Here is a 17,358-nt window from a genome sequence, read left to right as displayed (position 1 = left end):
TAGGTGCTATTATAGCTTGTTTGTACATTTAGAGTATGACAACTAAGGAAATAAAATGAAGGCATCGATTTAAAAAATCGGATATGAGTACTCAAGAAATAACCATAAGTAATGTTTCAACATTAATACTGACGCGATTTATCCGCTCGATAGTTATCTTAATGTTATGCAGACATGCATAAATTTTGAATCGATGAAATCAACCATGAATTATTGCTGAAAAGGTACCATTAGCTGCATTCTTATCACATCTCTTTCTAATAATTTCAGAAAGTCAGAAGTAGCATTAATCTGAATGGAATTGGTATCGTTTCTAAGCCTGAAACATTTAATACTGACATATCTGCACATTTTATGAATAACAACTTTTGTTTCTAGGGTCCTCCAATAATCAATGGTCTCAAATGGTGTCGAATAATGCTTTTTTATATCTGAGTAGTTTGAAAATATTATTCATGCGGATGGAAGTTCATCTATATTCTATGCATGCCTGGAACCTAATTTATGCAACGGCAAACAGGACATCAACTCGTGCCTCTGCTTTCTGGGGTCTCCAGATCCATCTATAACAACTATTATTAAAAAAATGATAAAGAATATGAGTGTATGTTTATTCCTCGTTGTCGAAAAACGGCGACACCTAAAGGCTCCAGATTTCGAATATACATAGTCCACCATCCGATTACGTGGATGGTAAGCTCTGCCTTGAAACTTAAATTTTAAATTTCAAATTTGTATTTAATTTATTTCTTATGTCACACGAATATAAGGAATTTTCTATTAAAAAACTCAGCGATTTAAAAGCAGTGTGTTGTCATTGTTCGAGATAAAACTTTTCTATTTTCCAAGCGCGAATTTGTTGCCATTCAACAAAGTGAAAGATTTATCTTTCCAATTTAATCTCATAGTTATCGATTAATCAATTAAGCAATTTAAAAGCAATAAATGCAGTTCTTAAAATAACTTTTTCGCTTCTTTATCTGACTGATTCAAATTAAAATTCATTTATATTTCATAAAGTATCTAACTAATTAATTTTATGAATTTTGTTTACAGTTTTTCAACGACATTTTCTACTGCCATATAAATATAATTGAAATAGAATATATTTCTTTTATTTTTATCATCTTTCACATTTTTAAACGCAAATCCTTTTTTAGGGTATTATATTGTAAAGAAGGCTTCAAACCTGGAACGGCTGCTTTTGTTAGCTGGAAGAGTCAAAGACTTATAGATATGGTAATTGAAAGTAGGAATGTGGAAAAGACGAGGCTGTCATTTTCGGTGCGTGCTTTCTACGTATATGCAGCTACCGTTTGTTTCTGGGGAAATTTTTCATTAGTAAGTTCCAGTATAATATGTATTCTTAGTTTTGAAACATAAAACAGTGAGTGGACACAACAAGTAAAGTCAGTGAATGTAAAGCCGTGCTCTATATCTGTTGAAAGTCAAAAACTGTTTTTTATTCATTCTGTATTATAAATAAAGTATTTCTCATAATATTGAATATTAAATTGAAATGTTCCTATTATATTATAATCAAAACATCCGCATACCTATTCCTTCAGCAAGATTTGAACCAGAAAATTACAATAATATTGAGAAATATTTAATTAAGAATGTTAATTTAGTTTTATGCCATTTAATAAAATTTATATACATTTATATATTGGATGCAATATTTTATATTACAAATTCACTTTTAACTCGCATGATCTAAATTCAGTGGAGAAGCATGAAAGAGTTGCATTGCATAGCACACTTTAACACAGCCCACAATTGTAATTTTCTGTTGAGTTCAGAGAATTTTATTCCAAAAAGTTTTGTAAGAAACATTTTGTATTCTAAAATTTTGTTTTTTTATTCCTGAGGTTTCTTACTTTTATTTAGCATTCTGACTGTACATAAGTAGGTAGGTAAGGCGCGGTCCACCCTCCTGGCAAGCACAAGCGTGCCTTATGGCTTTTTATAAAATGCAATTTAAGTAAGAAATATTTATTATGAATCTTTTATTAATTCTCAGTATTTCATAATATAAATTTTGTTTGACACTTCTGTAATAATGCAAAATCATTAAGATAACCATTTATATCCCAGTATGTAGGATAAATGCATTTGAAAAATAAAATTTGAAAGACAATTTGATTACCAGTGATTGAATGGTCTAACTCATCCAAATATCTTTTATAGTTAATTTTCAAAATGTGTAAACTCTAAATTGGTAATGTATCAAAATCAATAACTGAAAACAGTGCACAAGATTGATGCTAATTAATTTTAATAAAGAATACTGTCTACTTTATGACTTGGAATTTTTTATATGTCTTATTTCATGAAACAAATTTTATTCCGTATAAACTGAAATTGTTCTTTCGCAAGTGAATACAATACTCTTTTCATATAATGGTAGGCCTTTTAAAGCTCCATCAAAATATACCATACTAAAAAACATTATTTAATTTGTGTACCAGAAAAAAAAACAGTTAAGTAATCAAGTTTTGTTGAAATAGTATCATATTAGCAGTAAATATAAAAAATATAGTTAACATTTTCAAAAATACGTTAAATGAATAAAACTTACAGTTGCTCTTTTTGTAATTCAATTATACCGAATTTCAATTATACCAGTAGTGTGAAACGGAGAGTTCAGGGGCAGGAGGCGGTGCGCGGTGCAAATTCAGAGGCGGTGCAAGCGGAGGCGCAGCAGATAAATAGGAATGTTTCGGGATTCTTGATTTAACTGATAAGATGACGTCACACTTTGATAAGAGATTATCTTTTATTGATTTTATGGAGGTTCTTTGTTAATCCATGTTTAGACTTTATATTTTCCTTTGTATTCCACCAGCTATTTTACTAGTATGTGATGGTTATTTTCTAGGTACCTTTAACGACGATTATTTTCGAATTTAATGATTAATTCAGAAGGCCTTAGGGCCCACCAGCGGCCGAGCGGTAAAGTCGCTGAACACTGGTAGTTCGGTCCGAGGTTCGAATCCCGCGAACGGGCTGGTTGCATGGGCGTTTTCGTGGTTTTCCCCATGTGTAACGTGTATACGAGCCAGTTTCCCTTAGAAAGTCCTCCACGAAAGGCATCCCTCCCTTTAGGCAGATAGCCCTCGAGGCTTTGCCATAATCACACACACACACACACAGAGAAGGCCTTAATTTTAGATGTAAATTTTTTTAAGACTTCTCTATATACTCAAAATTTTATCTTATTTCCTAAATCTTCTGTTCATAATACCAGATTTACTTTCCGTAATCTTAATTACATTACTCATTTTTAGTATTAAATTTATTCTACCCAGAATTCCTTTTAATCAATAGTTTTAACATATCTGTTATATTTTACAAGTGTAATTACTAAAACACGCGTTTTTTATGTGTTATTTTATTCAATGTTAGATGCAATTTGTAACTTTTTTTGCTCTTTTTAAAGTTAGCGATCTTCAACATACTCTGTATTTTAACTTATTTGATGCATTTTGATCATATAGATTACCTTTATTTTAGATGTTACATTTTTAGCTTGTTTTATACATTTTAACCTTCATAATTTCAAATATACTTTTAATTTTAGTTTAATTCCTATATTTTCTGACCATATATATGAGCTTTATTTCATTTTAGATGTAATTTTTAACTTGTTTCGTACATTTTAAACCTTCGTAATTTTTAAAGTACTCTAATTTTGAACTTGCTTATTACATTTTCCTACCATATACCTGACTTATTTAATTTCTAGATGTAAATTTTAACTCCTTTTTCTATTTTTTATCATTTTTAGTTTCCAACAAAAAGAATTTTAACTAATTTGTTATATTTTCACAAGATTTTCATTTAATTTTTAACTACTTTCTTACGTTTTAACCTTCGTAATTTCAAACATATCCTTAATTTTAGCTTAATTCCTCTATTTTCTTACCATATATATGAACTTTATTTAATTTTAACTTGTTTACATTTTATACCTTAGTAATTTTTAAAGTACTCTAATTTTGAACTTGTTTATTGCATCTTCCTACCGTATACATGAACTTTAATTAATTTTAGATGTATTTTTTATACATTTCTGACACTTGTTTCTTTCTAGTTTCCAAAATACTCTAAATTTTAACTCTTTTTTTATAATTTTCGATTGTAATCACGCTTTTGATTTTACTATTTCAGCTAAGTTAACATGCTTTAATTTCTTAAACATAGAGATAGATTTCAATTAAGCATTTTATTTAACAACCTTTAACTGTTCTTCATATCCCATTCGTTGAATATCCCCTACTTAGTCCATATTTTATACTACTATTTTAATTTAGAAATTCTACAATTTATCATTCTGTAGTAAGTTTACCATTACTTATCCTACTATTTTATTTCATTATTAACTTCATTCGCATTTTCAAACTTTAACATTTCCTACGTATTCTGGTATTTCCTTTTAATTCTTAATACCCTTTATATCTGAATATATGTTTTTGAACTCTTCAATGTTACCAGTGTTCAGTTTTCAATCTTGATTTTCATTAAGCTAGTTTGATAGATTCCGAATTTTTAGAATAAAATCTCAACTTTCATCCATAATTTTAGAACCATATTCATTCTTTCATGTACTCATACAAAATTCTTATTATTTTGAACTCTCAGTACCTTTTAATTCAGGAATTTGTACTAATTGAATGCATTCTACGTCACTTTAAATGTCTCGACTATGCAAATTTTCACTTTATTACCTTTTTCCTACACTAAGTACGGATATTTCTGCCTTCACGAACGGCTTTCATGTGAAATTGATGAAATTTGACGTTACATGTATAAAAGAAATTTCTAAGATAAACATTTCCACTATCGAATAAGAGATGAATGACCATCGATTTTACCCATATGTTACAATTTCATCTCTTTTGAAAAGCAAGCGAGCGACTGGTAAGCAAGCGATTAGGAAAGGATAGCCTGTTAAAAGTGATAGTGTTAAAAGTGATAGCCTGTTAAAAGTGATAGCCTGTAGCCTGTTAAAAGTGATAGCCTGTTAAACTAGTTTAACAGGCTATCACTTTCCTAATCGCTTGCTTACCAGTTGAAGATAATAAAACTACTCCATCTTACCTTCGATGACTCATTTTCATAAAGTTGGATATAATGGCCATTGTCTTGGAAAACGTGATTCTACATTTCTAAAAACGTGAAATATTCTTAAAAGTACATGAAATGTGCATAGAATTATAAAAAATTTCGAACAGTTTAATGTATTCTTTAAGTAGATCCTTGAGTATTGCAGGCTATGTTCTGTATGTAATATAGATTATGCAGCTTTTCATCTAGTTTGCATTGTGTAACTATATGTGAAATTTATGTGAAATTTATGGATGGTAAGTTTCAAATATGGAACTTAAAGTAGTTTTGTGCAGTAAAAAACGGTAAGTAATATGGGTTTAAATTGTCATTAATTCGTTGTAATAGTTTTCGTATGAAAATTATAAACTTCTATTTTCGGAAAAAATACCAGAAATGTATCGAATCATGTAATAAATCTGCTTGGTCTCCAAGTTCGACTGAAATAATATAACTTCGGATATAACTTTACATAAGAATGTCTAAAATGATCAATGGGAATTAAGATTTTTAAAATAGTTTTCTATTTTTGATACTGTTTCATTGCATTAAGTCTTCTAGCTCTTATGAGATATAATTCTTATTCACAAATTTTCATGAATGATGAAAAATGCTTGATTTTTTCCATTAAATGTTCAGTGTCATTCAGCAAGCATCTGCAATTAAATTCGTATGGCACTTTCTAATTAATGTGAAACGATATATACTCTTTGAAAAACATTGGGCTATACTCTTATAATCTACGAAATAGTGAAATGTTTGGTATGAAACGATAAAAATCTCGCATGAAGTTCGGTATATGGTCACTCTCATTATTGAAGATCTCTTCCTAAATTCTGAAATAGTGATGTTTTTACTCTTATTATTTTCAAAATTTAGTACTTCATGAATTAAATAACTGTATAGATGTACTAAACCTTATCGAAAATTCAAATATTTTATGAATTGATTTAGAAGTAAATGAGTGGTATGTTAGGCAGTTTCTTTCAGAAATATATCCGTATTTAAAAACTCTGTAGATAATTTGCCTTACTGAAATTGTTCTAAATTTTTAAAAATATATGGGTGATATGTTATCATCTAGAATGTCTTTTCTCTTTGCAAATAGTATATAGAGTTATAATAGGAATTGAATTTTCTTTCTATAGCAGAATTTATTACTATCTCTAGAAGAGGAATTAGAAAAAAAAATATTCATGTTGTTGTAAAAAACTAATGTAGTATCTGGTTGTCGTTATGGTAGAAAGTGTTATTCAAAAGTTTCAGTGGTAAAATATGATTCTGAAATGTCATTTTCTAAAAATAATCAATGTATATCTCAATATTAGAAATTAAAATAGTCAAAATTATAAGTCTTTTACACAATGTGAGCATGAAGCCATTGAAAAATCTGTTGCAGTCGTATAAAATTTACCTCGAAGATGAAAATTGTTGCTTGCATGATTAAACAATATCAAAATTTGGTTTGAAACTAAATCACTGAGTGCTACATATATAATATGATCGTGATTGTTTCAAGTTCTTTGAGTAGAAGATATCCTGTTTTTTAAGTAAAATTATTTTCCTTTTCCAATGAAAGTTAAGTCTAAAGCTAAATCTTTGGAAAGGTGAGATCTTCGGATTTTCGTCTGTTAGGAGAAATGCGCATGCTTACATAAAAATAAAATAGGAGTGTCACTGAATTTTCTCGTCACTACAAAAGGGTAGATTTAGAAAATAAAGGAAAAGTTCTAAAAACGTTGGTTCATTACCTTACTCTTACTTTTTAAAAGTTGATAAATTATAAGAAAACTCTTTTTAACCGTATACTGCTTACAGTAAATGATTTGTTACTCAGGTTTTATATTAATGCATTACAAGATTTTACATTTAAGTATTGGTAAAGTTTTACTGTTCCTAATGAGTAGGATTTTCTTAATGTGTATGCGGATATTTAATTGCATTTTCCTCAACAACGCTTGGAAGTAATTTAATAATATGTCGCATAAATATGCTTTTCTTTTAAAAATCCTAATTGAAAGTTAATTAAAATTATTTAGTAGTAAATTTATGTAAAGTGCTAATTGTACTACAGAATGATTCATGACGTTTCTGTGTATACTGACAAGGGTAGATAAAGTGAACTTCGGGTTTTCCCACTGATAGTAATTCTGGAGCCGACAAGAATCCGTTAAGACTCATTTTTAGGTAAATAAATTGCCTTCTATCGCACATTTTCTAAACATTTGTTGGAAATTCTGGGTAAATAACTTGAATTCGGTAAAGGTTATATCCTCATTTGGGTAAAACCTTAAATATTCTACAGTGAAAAATGCTTATTTCATATTTAGCTGTTAATACTAAAAAAATAGTTATACGTTGGAAATACTGCAGGAAAAGTTAAATGATTTAGATGGTCTTTGGAGTTTATCTCTCGGAAAAAGGTAATATTTAGCAAATTACAGTTCTCAAAAATGCATAGAAATTTCCTATAATGCAAACATATATGTACAATTAAAAGAAAACGTAACACTTATTTGGTTGTAATTTTTTATTGAAAATGTGTTACTCCTTATGTGTATTAGTAAAGAATATTTAACTACTATGATGAGCATTATACGAAGAAATTTCTGTATTTGTGATGAAGAAGGTTAAAATATTCGAAATTATACTGGAGATTTGGGTAAAATGTCTCTTACTCTTTCTCTCTTTGGTTCCTTCTGTAAGTATAGGTATAATAGTAATGATATATGTTGTGTAAAATATTTCACAAGATTTCGTTCATAAGAAAATTAATTGGTAAATAAATTAATGCAAACTGACATTTGCGAAAAGAATACTTTAGTCTAAGAAATTAAAAAATAGAGTATGTATGAAATTGTTTAGTGAATTAAGTTGGAACTGGACTAAGTTAAAAAAATGTGTTATCATTATGTGTTAGAAATAAATGCCTATCAATAAAACAAACTTCCAAGAGATGAAATTGTAACATATGGGTAAAATCGATGGTCATTCATCTCTTATTCGATAGTGGAAATGTTTATCTTAGAAATTTCTTTTATACATGTAACGTCAAATTTCATCAATTTCACATGAAAGCCGTTCGTGAAGGCAGAAATATCCGTACTTAGTGTAGGAAAAAGGTAATAAAGTGAAAATTTGCATAGTCGAGACATTTAAAGTGACGTAGAATGCATTCAATTAGTACAAATTCCTGAATTAAAAGGTACTGAGAGTTCAAAATAATAAGAATTTTGTATGAGTACATGAAAGAATGAATATGGTTCTAAAATTATGGATGAAAGTTGAGATTTTATTCTAAAAATTCGGAATCTATCAAACTAGCTTAATGAAAATCAAGATTGAAAACTGAACACTGGTAACATTGAAGAGTTCAAAAACATATATTCAGATATAAAGGGTATTAAGAATTAAAAGGAAATACCAGAATACGTAGGAAATGTTAAAGTTTGAAAATGCGAATGAAGTTAATAATGAAATAAAATAGTAGGATAAGTAATGGTAAACTTACTACAGAATGATAAATTGTAGAATTTCTAAATTAAAATAGTAGTATAAAATATGGACTAAGTAGGGGATATTCAACGAATGGGATATGAAGAACAGTTAAAGGTTGTTAAATAAAATGCTTAATTGAAATCTATCTCTATGTTTAAGAAATTAAAGCATGTTAACTTAGCTGAAATAGTAAAACCAAAAGCGTGATTACAATCGAAAATTATAAAAAAAAAGAGTTAAATTTAGAGTATTTTGGAAACTAGAAAGAAACAAGTGTCAGAAATGTATAAAAAATACATCTAAAATTAATTAAAGTTCATGTATACGGTAGGAAGATGCAATAAACAAGTTCAAAATTAGAGTACTTTAAAAATTACTAAGGTATAAAATGTAAACAAGTTAAAATTAAATAAAGTTCATATATATGGTAAGAAAATAGAGGAATTAAGCTAAAATTAAGGATATGTTTGAAATTACGAAGGTTAAAACGTAAGAAAGTAGTTAAAAATTAAATGAAAATCATGTGAAAATATAACAAATTAGTTAAAATTCTTTTTGTTGGAAACTAAAAATGATAAAAAATAGAAAAGGAGTTAAAATTTACATCTAGAAATTAAATAAGTCAGGTATATGGTAGGAAAATGTAATAAGCAAGTTCAAAATTAGAGTACTTTAAAAATTACGAAGGTTTAAAATGTACGAAACAAGTTAAAAATTACATCTAAAATGAAATAAAGCTCATATATATGGTCAGAAAATATAGGAATTAAACTAAAATTAAAAGTAATTATGAATTAAATTAAATTAAATTAAATTAAATTATTAAAATTAAAAGTAATTATGAAGGTTAAAATGTATAAAACAAGCTAAAAATGTAACATCTAAAATAAAGTAAAGGTAATCTATATGATCAAAATGCATCAAATAAGTTAAAATACAGAGTATGTTGAAGATCGCTAACTTTAAAAAGAGCAAAAGAAGTTACAAATTGCATCTAACATTGAATAAAATAACACATAAAAAACGCGTGTTTTAGTAATTACACTTGTAAAATATAACAGATAAGTTAAAAGTATTGATTAAAAGGAATTCTGGGTAGAATAAATTTAATACTAAAAATGAGTAATGTAATTAAGATTACGGAAAGTAAATCTGGTATTATGAACAGAAGATTTAGGAAATAAGGTAAAATTCTGAGTATATAGGGATGTCTTAAAAAAATTTACATCTAAAATTAAGGCCTTCTGAATTAATCATTAAATTCGAAAATAATCGTCGTTAAAGGTACCTAGAAAATAACCATTACATACTTAGTAAAATAGCTGGAATACAAAGGAAAATATAAAGTCTAAACATGGATTAACAAAGAACCTCCATAAAATCAATAAAAGATAATCTCTTATCAAAGTGTGACGTCATCTTATCAGTTAAATCAAGAATCCCGAAACATTTCCTATTTATATGCTGCGCCTCCGCTTGCATCGCCTCTGAATTTGCACCGCGCACCGCCTCCTGCCCCTGAACTCTCCGTTTCACACTACTTATACCAGTTACTATACCGAAATAAGAGTTCTAGTAAATATTGGAATAAACAAGATTATGTAATTTCGCCCAAAGTTATGCTTTAAGAAAATTTTAAATAAGCTTACAATGCGTAACATTTTACATTTCAAACAAGCATTTCTCTTCGAAATATTATTTTTATTTCACGACTTCAAAAAAATTAATCTGTCCTTAAACAAAAATCTCAGTAAAACAGAGCATAAAAATATGCAGTGAAAGTCCTTCCACGATTTATGAATAAGCCAGCGAGCACATCTCTAGATGACCACTGAAAACATTCCACGATGTAAATACTTTCCTTTGCAAGCCATTTCGGAAAATTTCCCTTCACATGCGTATATTGAACTCGCCCAGCTAACAAAAGCAGCCGTTCCTGGATTGACGGTCTAGTTATATTGTAATTTAAACATTTTAGATGTAATTTTCTTGCCAAGCTGGACCTGTGATATATAATTCGTACGGAAATGCTTCACTTTCCGTATTAGACGAGTTTAGTTCCTCCAGTGTTATATCGGGAGATAATATCGTTTTAAACTCCTTTCATTTTTTTCGTGCTTCTTTGAGAAGGATTCTCCAGGCTCTGGGACATAGTTCGGAAGAAAAAAGGACTTTTAATACAAAAGTGATATATATGATGATTTCTACAGAACGTTCATTATATTTCCTATCACTGAATTCTTCAATAAAAATACAAGCAAAATAAAGTGAAACAACGGATATTTGCCCTAATAAGCAGTACTGTCAACATATACTGAAATATACAACTGCATACGAAAAGCAACATGAATATAATTGATATCTGCAGGAAAGAAATAAAGAGATTTATATTTTGCATTTCATGTTCAATTATTAAACAATAAGATGTTTCTGTGCACTGTAAAATAAATTGCTATATTATTGTTTTTTAATTTCCTGTCCTGCACAAACAAAATGTCATATGTTTATTTCCGACACTTTTAAATGCAGAGACTATTGTTTATCGTATCCGCTTGCAGAATACATATTTTTATGCACAAATCAATGATTCACTACAATAATGTAATAGATTTTCCCCATACCTCTTAAAATGCTTGAGACAAAATTGCTAAATTCTGTATTTCTGGGGTAAGGGGGACTGCAACTGGCTTCATTTCATATGTAATCCTTTATAATTAGGCATTACATTCGTAGGTGAGCTGACGCGTTTCACTATTTATTTAAAGGCATATGAAAATTTCCTATACACCATGTTTATACACTCGTGTCAAAATGAAAAGAATTAGCAAATTATGTGGAATTTTTGAAGATCCAATGGACAGATTTTAATTAAATTTAGGATGAATTATATTTTTATACCAGAGAAAGACATGTACCATTAAAAAAATTTAAGCGCGCATGATTCAAGCTATTCCTGCACCATGAGTAAAGCTCATGGTGGGGATGACCAAAATCCACATTGTTATATTAAGCTGAGAATTAGCCTAATATGGGATATGGTCCTGTCTCCCAGCCAGACAGATCGCGCAGCTTGACAGCATACTGGACAGAAGGCAGTTGAGGAGTCCCTCTGGCAGTCGATCTTATTCTTGTAGCAAGAAAGTTTTCAACTCCGGGATGGTTCTCGAAGTGAAATGGCAAGAGGAAATTCCTCTCCTAGAGAGTCTCAGACAAGCTCTATAGGGTTAAATTTCAGCAGATCTAGCTATTCAATCCATGCGGTGAATATCCTCACTTTCAAGGTGATCGTCGACAAGCTTATCTCTATGTGGACGAACGTTGTCGTCCATTAACAGGAACTAAGGACCAACTGCGCTCCTGAAAATACGAAATTAGGGCTCTAATATCTCCTCTCTGTACCTCATAGCAATCGGGAAACCTTTGTCAAGGTGTGTCAAGGTGTGTGCGAGCGTCATGTTCCTAACACGTGCTCGTTGTACCCCTGCTGAGAAAATACTGAATCAATATTGGCTGATCCCATTGATGTGTAATAGCGTCACTTGTTTGGTCATGTGACATGAAAGACATCGATGGAAACCGAAGCGTACTATGGAACATGTTGTAAAAGGTAATTTATTCGTTACTGGATAAAACTAAATAAACTTTGTAATCATATACAATTCGAAATTAACAATAAACCATTAAAAAGTATAACTGATAAATAATATAGAACACGGAGTTCTTCAGTAATAAACGCTGGCAGTATTTTATTTGGACAACATAACAGATGTTTACTAGGAAGAGAAATTTCGTCGAACAAAATGTATAACGATGTAAAGGAAATTTCGTTACTAGAACATAAAAGTATTCATAATTGTACTTTAAGAATATTGCCGTATGTTTTTCAAAAGTCAGGAGATGTGAAAGAGCATGAAATATATTTTATTCAAATTTTGTGGAGTGGGAGCTTGACATGAAGGGATATTTTTATTTATTTTATAATAAAACAAGACTGCCTTTGTATTTTTGAAACTTTTTGGCGGAAGAAGGGTTCAGTGTTTTAACATTTCATTGGTACATTAATATTTACTGAAAGCAAAATTATAAAATGGAATACTGTTAACATTTACATTAAGGACTGAAATTCTGAAAAAGAATATTATTTTTGATTATTTGAAAATATAAAGCAACTTCTAATGATGTCTGTCTTTTAAAGAGGTAAGTGAAGACAAAGCGGAGCATTTCTTTGTCTCCAATAACATATCGAAAATCATTCAATTTTGGTCTTGGATATGTGAATTCAGCTGCATACTAAGTTATGCAAATAACATGGAAAAAATAAGCATTAAAAATTGAGAAAACATTTATGATATTTCTGGTATTTTTCAAGCTTGTATGCATAAAGTATAAATATATATATTAATATATAAATTAATTCAGTTGTACAATAAATTCATCCCATGACTTTTTAACTGATTTTTAAGGGATTAAAACATTACCACTGTACGGCCAACATCCCTTAAGGTATCTGCCTACGTTAAAAAAACGATTTCGGCGAAAAAATTCGATTTTTTTTTATTGCCCAATTTGAAAGGTCAATTTTGTAGGATTCCGAAAATGGTTCATTTTTACGTTTGTGATAATTAGAAGAGAAGGTATAGCCAATTAACTGCACTGGAATTGAAAGCAGAAAGACCGGAAGTGCCATTTAAAAGGCTCAACTTAAAAATAAACAATGTTGTTATCCGTGCTTTTTTTTAACTGTTTGTGTGTAAAATTGTGCTAAAACATTTCATTTCAATTCTGGGTACTTTTTTTTTGTTTCTGGCAATAATTATTTGCCTTAATTCTTTGAACTGGGACTGGCAACATTGTGGTTTTTTTAACTGGGTTTGGCAACATTGCGATTAGGTATAAAGACCATGTTGCTGGGTGCATATATAGCCGTTTTAATTTTTAATTCAGGGTATCTTGGATTACTTCCTGTGTTTGAACATTTAGGTATATCAATTGAACAAGAAATGATTAAAAATTACTTTGGAATTGATAACGAAAGAATAAAGAACTCGAAAATTCATTCGTCGCTCATTTCGAAAATAGCCAGAAAAAAATTAAAATCAAATAGGAAATCAAAATTACTTAAATATAAAGATATGGAGGGTGTGATGTACAAATGTGGAGAATTTTAAGTGTGTAAATACAACAGAACAGTTTTTCTGTTAATGTGAAATCTTTAAATGCGTTTTCTGAAAAACTAATTTTTCTAGTGTTTTTACATACAAGAAATGTAATTACTCAAAATGTTCTAAAGATATCTCTATTAAATTTCACTAAAATGTTTTCTATATTATTTATTAGGTTTTAAGCTACAATCTAAGTAATATTTATTAATTTAATTGTTTTATAAGTATTTCTATATAAAACGATAAGAAATATTTTACAAAAAACTGTGTTTTTTCATGTAATTACACATATTTTAGTAAATTTTAGAAATATCATATACATTTTAGTTCATAACACAGATAAGTGTTGTAGTAGTATACAGTATAAAAAAAATTGAAATATATGCTGTGAGAAAAAATATACGGCATTTAACGTAAGTGTTAAATTCTCCTAAAAATTTGCATAAAATTGCATATATTTCAAAAATTTATAAAAATATTCCTAAAAATTTACCTATTTTCAATGATTTGATATCATATTTTGACTAAATAAATATATATTTCATCAGAATTCTATGTTTTTAAAAAAAAGTGCTCCGAACGTAGGCAGATACCTTAATAAAAGATGTTTTATTACAGGGCTATACAAATTGTTTTTGAAGAAGAATCTTAACAAACATCCTAAGTTTTACCACGTGACAAAACAAATGACACATAAAGCTCTATGTTATGTCTTTATTCTTTTAAACAGTAGTAGCGAAGCAGCTATCACAGCAGGGGGTACAGCGAGTACATTTTAGGACCATACGTGAGGGCGTCCAATACAATGCCTGCCCAAACCATAACGCCTCCATCACCGTAATGATCCATTTCCCTAATGAGGGAGGGATAGTATCGCGTTCTACGTTCTCTCCGGGTACAGGAACGCCGAAAAGCAGTGTCTGGACTAAATCTCCACTCATCTGTAAAAGGAGCAGTGCTCCACTAAAGTTTGATCAAAGGCGCATATTGTTCGCACCAATCTAAATGTGCTCTGTTGTGCACTGCAGTGAGTAGGACGCAAACAGCGAGACTTCTGGCATAATCCCTACCTTATGAAGCCTTTGGGGAATAGTAGACTGTGAAACCCGGGTTCCAGTGGCAGCATACAGCTCACGTGAGAGCTATGACGGGGAAGCAGTCCTGGATCGCTATCCAGAAGTGCCAAATATCGATCCTCATTCGTGGTTGTGGATCTTGGTCAACCTTTTCCAGGGCTGACACTTGGCATTACACTGAATTCTGTAGCCGGTGCTTGTGATTGGCCTGCCTCCAATCTACCTACAATTCTCCATCTCCTTCCGTCATCCATATGTTCGTGGCTATTCATTTTACCTTATAAAATTTACTCAACACTTGTGAGAATCTTGGCGAACTTCGTGAAGGAGCACGAGCACACAAATTGCCGAAAAACTCTCGTATGCTTTTACCCCATCCACAGTCACAACTCCAAAGACTCGCATATGCACACTTACGAACTCGATTCTGAATATGGATTATTCTTCGGCGGCATAATTAGTACTTTTGATATTTCAATACTTTTCTCAAAAATAGATATAATTTGCAAATTCTCTTAATTTTGCACACGAGCTTACGACGTATGTTAAAATCTTTCAAGATGTTTTAAGAATAGAGATCGCCCCACTAGTATTACATCTATCACCTTCCGAAATTTCGTAATTTTTGAAAATTTTTAAACATAGGATTTTCTGTATATGTTATTTCTTAGAAAGATATTACAGCTGCAAAATAAATAAATACTCTTGCTGTAAGCTTACAGAAATGCATAACCGAGCAATGATAAAAATCATATCATTGCATGAAAAGAATATTGATTTATGTAAAATTAAGATCAAGATTTCAGAGGTTGACGAAAAGAATCTATGATGAAACTCCCTTGAGTAGTTACGTTTCTGATGTCCCGAATATAGTAATACTGAATCAATTTGTCGAAAATAAATTGAATAAAAGTGTTATAAACAGTAAAATCTGAAAAGTCTCTACATACCATATTTTAAAAAGCTGCGTTGAATTAGGCAAGTCTTGGGAATGTTGCTGAATAATTCCTTTTTTAGCTGATTTGCATCCAGTATAACCTTCAGAATTCTTCAGATATAAAATGCTTTGTATTTGCCTCCGAGTGAATTGAATTGATTCGATTTGTTCCTGTGTTAAACCTAGGGAATATCAGATAACCAGTAAGATAATCTAACAATAAAAAAGCAATAACAGGAAACATTTCGTAAATCATAAAACAACTCAAAGTATTTAATAACCATAGTTTAAATATTTCACAGAATAGTGCTCTGCAAATAATTATATTTCGAAGACGATTCAGATTTATTGAAGATAATGTAATTATGTTAGTTTAACTTTTCATTGCACTTTGTTGCTATCATTATAATTTGATGTATAAAACCTATAATAGAGTGGCAATTATTTTAAAATTTTACTGATAGTTTAATTTAAACACTTTGTTGTCTTCTCTTGACCCACATCATATTATTCGCTTAGACCAAAAAGTAATGCTAATTAAGAGCACATAAGAGAGAGCTTAAAATGGTTAACTCACATCTAATGAAGGAAAAGCTTATAGGACAGGTTGTTTGTAGTTAATGTTATTCTTAAGTAGAAATCTATGTTTCAGTTCTATGTTCTAATTTTAGTTGAAACCCACCAAAGTGAAGTTTTTATTGAATTTTAAAATCTGTAATGTGAGAAAATTGATTATAATCATAGTCATAACTCGTAGACAGCAAGATGTGACTCTGCGATAAATGCGGTCAGGTTGGCATACTTTTAAAATAGTTTAGTAGCAGAATTCCAGAGCATTTGTTTAATTCTCGCAACAATATATGTAAGTATTATGCCTGGAATAATCGCTGCCTAATTCCTCAAGATAAGTAAGTTTTAATCAACAACCATTTTCAGAATGAAGTACGCCATTCTATTGTCAACATCATAGACACTTCTTTTGACAAATTTATAAATTTGGTGATGTCAAGAAAGGTGCTGTACGAACCAGCTACCTTATGTAATGTCAAATTCTTCCAATATATTTAAGAATTTCCTGAATATAAATATCAAAAGACACTGTAAATTAATCTCGACCCGTTCAGATTCTGAAACTAAAACACTTATAGCCACCGATCATATTCTTCAACATGCAGTTTCCAGTTTCCAAATTTATCCTTAAATAAAAATAATATATACATGATTGCGCAATGTAAAAAGAAGCCTACTTGACAATTCAAGACCAAACTGGCAGCTTATAAGATATTTGAAATACTGCTTTTAAATCACCATAAAAATTTTGGTATGATTTCTCTCAGAAGTACACGTTATTTTCAGTTTCTTATTTCTACGCTTTTTGAACTTTGATTACGTGAAAACATATTTAATTCAATTGCAGTCTAAACATTCAGTTGCAAATTTAACAAATCTGAGTTGTCTGAAGCTAATCTGAGCAACATGTAATTGGTTATAACTCATAATTTGAATGTTATATGAATATAAGCGTTTCTCTTGAATAAAAATTTAGTAAACATGCATAGATATTGTTGAAAAATCA

The 17,358-nt window shown here is 29.9% G+C and overlaps 1 protein-coding gene across 6 annotated transcripts in view; it reads right to left on the bottom strand.

Moving 5' to 3' along the window:
* Positions 1-17,358, bottom strand: part of LOC118198187 (endonuclease/exonuclease/phosphatase family domain-containing protein 1-like) — a 220,452-nt gene that overhangs the window by 92,312 nt on the left and 110,782 nt on the right. For 5 of the 6 annotated variants that reach the window (XM_085822068.1, XM_085822073.1, XM_085822069.1 and 2 more), the window contains one exon: positions 15,796-15,964. The exons of the other annotated variant lie outside the window; for it this stretch is intronic. The gene's annotated coding sequence lies outside the window, so the exon portion shown is untranslated. The remainder of the gene's footprint in view (positions 1-15,795; positions 15,965-17,358) is intronic. 6 annotated transcript variants of the gene reach the window in all.

This window comes from Stegodyphus dumicola, chromosome 8, assembly GCF_044657685.1.
Source record: "Stegodyphus dumicola isolate Sdum_Otavi_A_Nest chromosome 8, ASM4465768v1".
Taxonomy (NCBI): domain Eukaryota; kingdom Metazoa; phylum Arthropoda; class Arachnida; order Araneae; family Eresidae; genus Stegodyphus; species Stegodyphus dumicola.
The sequence above is the reverse complement of the archived record's forward strand: the minus strand, read 5'-3'. Positions and strand labels throughout refer to the sequence as shown.